This window comes from Octopus bimaculoides, chromosome 14 (genome assembly GCF_001194135.2).
Source record: "Octopus bimaculoides isolate UCB-OBI-ISO-001 chromosome 14, ASM119413v2, whole genome shotgun sequence".
NCBI lineage: Eukaryota > Metazoa > Mollusca > Cephalopoda > Octopoda > Octopodidae > Octopus > Octopus bimaculoides.
The window spans coordinates 48625814-48628441 of NC_068994.1; the positions used below are offsets into that span (position 1 = coordinate 48625814).

Consider the following 2628-nt stretch of genomic DNA (forward strand, 5'->3'; position numbering starts at 1 on the left):
GTACTAATTGGCAGCGGTGGGATTCGAACCCACGCCTCCGAAGAGACTGGTGCCTAAAACCAGCGCCTTAGACCACTCGGCCACGCTACCACCACACGAAGTTAGTCCATATATTACTATGAAGTTATCACGTTATTGTGTATTCTCATAGGAAGATAAAGAGTTTATGTGTGACAGTTTGACTGTTTTATACTTCGATAGTTTCACTCACACACTCTCTCTCATTCACCATCTCCCTCTCTCGCTCGCTAATTCTCTCTCTATCTATCTATCTTTCTATGCATCTGTATATATGTATGTATGTATGTATTATGTAAACACATGCCTACACAAACACACAAACACACACACACACACACACACACAAGGACAGAGAGGTGGAAGATATTTACATACACCTGTATTTGGTGGTTCCATCTAGGTACATTTTACCATTTTCTCTTCGGAGTTTAATGCAATTAGTACAAATCAATAAAACGGTGCTTGTACACTTTCGCACCACATTTCACATCTTTTCCTTTTTTATATATATCTTTCTTTAGAATTTTTTGCTTTTCACTTTTGTTTCATGATAAGACCCTACACATATATACAGGGTGTCCACTAAGTCTGGGTACATGGGGATTAACACATACTTTAAGAAATTATTATTTCTTATATTTAATTGTTTATGTTATGATTTTATTTACTCCATGTAGCCAGACTTTGTGGACACCCTGTAGAATAGCTACGCATAAATTTTTGATTTAAAAATGCTAAAATTGAAGGAGGGCTTCCAAGTAAAAAATTATTCAACGAATGGCTGTGTGGTAAGAAGCTTGCTTCCCAATCACATGGTTCCGGGTTCAGTCCCACTGCATGGTACATTGGGCAAGTGTCTTCCACTATAGCCTCGGGCCGACCAAAGCCTTGTGAGTGGATTTGGTAGACGGAAACTGAAACAAGCCCGTCGTATATATATATATATATATATTTAGAATAATAAGGTAGTCAGAATGTTGGATGATTATGTGTGAGTGTGTGTGTTTGTGTGTCTGTGTTTGTCCCCCACAACTACCACCACCATCACTCGACAACCTATGGGGGTTAAACAATTTTTTTGTTGAAAGAGATAACCAAAAATACCGATATTTCTAGCAAAACGGGGAGGAAATAACTCAATTTTTTAATAGGAGTGCGATAACCAAAATGTACCGGTATTTCTTTGGAAATTAACGTTAACTGAGGTTAAAATTGTGTGGTACGTGATTTCATCTCCACCATTCGCTGAAGATTTAATAGATTTTAACAGGTCGAGCAACAAATGAGACTATGTTGAGTAGCTATTACAGCAAAGAGATAAAAATAAAAAAAATAACAAAGGGAAAACGTTAAAAAATGAAATTGCTTGGTATCAAAATGATGAGTGGCTCAGTAAAGTTGGGTGCGAAACTGTACAAGTGACGATAAAAGTAAAGAGTGATGGGGAACTGATAACGTCCGTACAAAATTACTGTCCAGTGACTAAAATGGCAGCGGTGGGATTCGAACCCACGCCTCCGAAGAGACTGGTGCCTTAAACCAGCGCCTTAGACCGCTCGGCCACGCTACCGACATGATAAATCAGTTCTTTATTAAAATGTAAAAGAATAGAAAAAAATGTAGCCCATGCTATACGCAGTCATCACTGCGTGGCGAAGTAGTTCGTTTTGTAACCACATAATTTTATATATGTATAAAAGTCGCGTTTCTATGTATGGATGTATGTATGTATGTATGTATGTATGTATTATGTATGTATGTGCGTGTGTGTGTTTGTGTGTGTGTGTGTGTGTGTGTGTGTGTGTGTGTGTGTGTGTGTGTGTGTGTCATTACTCAGTCTATTTCAAGATTTCTGGCCAATAGAGAAAGAACCGGTTTCTAACCTAGATCCAAGTTTCCTTCTTTGGAATTGGTCTGCAATGTTTGCAGTCGTGTATGCTTGTCAAGAGCAGGGCTCATTAGCCACTAACGGAGCCGCAGATGCAAAATATAAGTTAGTCCTAGAGCGCACAATGTTCCTGAAGGTCGGCAATGGTCGCGAGTGGACGGCCATCATGTATGTATATATACATATATATACACGGTGGCCCAAGGGTAACCGAACCCTAATTATTGTTAAATGTTACAAATAAATGGAACAGAATTTTTTATTACACAAGGTTACAGCAAATATTCAATAAATTCGATAGGGATCGCTTACTCCTGGGCCTACCTGTATGTATGTATATTCTTTTACTCTTTTACTTCTTTCAGTCATTTGACTGCGGCCATGCTGGAGCACCGCCTTTAGTCGAGCAAATCGACCCTAGGATTATTCTTTGTAAGTCTAGTACTTATTCTATCCGACACTTTTTGCCGAACCGCTAAGTTACGGGGGGCGTAAACACACCAGCATCGATTGTCAAGTGATGTTGGGGGGTGGGGACAAACACAGACACACAAACATTTACACACATACATACATATATATATATATATATACATATATACATATACACGACGGTCTTCTTTCAGTTTCCGTCTACCAAATCCACTCACAAGGATTTGGTCGGCCTGAGGCTATAGTAGAAGACACTTGCCCAAGGTGCCACGCAGTAGGACTGAACC

General features: G+C 39.3%; 2 non-coding genes across 2 annotated transcripts; both read right to left on the reverse strand.

The window, feature by feature from the left end:
- Positions 1 to 8: 8 nt before the first annotated feature.
- On the reverse strand, positions 9 to 90 carry Trnal-uag (transfer RNA leucine (anticodon UAG)). Its single transcript has one exon. It is a non-coding gene; the product is annotated as a tRNA-Leu (tRNA).
- Positions 91 to 1509: 1419 nt separating this feature from the next.
- Positions 1510 to 1591, reverse strand: Trnal-aag (transfer RNA leucine (anticodon AAG)). The gene has a single exon. It is a non-coding gene; the product is annotated as a tRNA-Leu (tRNA).
- Between the last annotated feature and the right edge of the window lie 1037 nt (positions 1592 to 2628).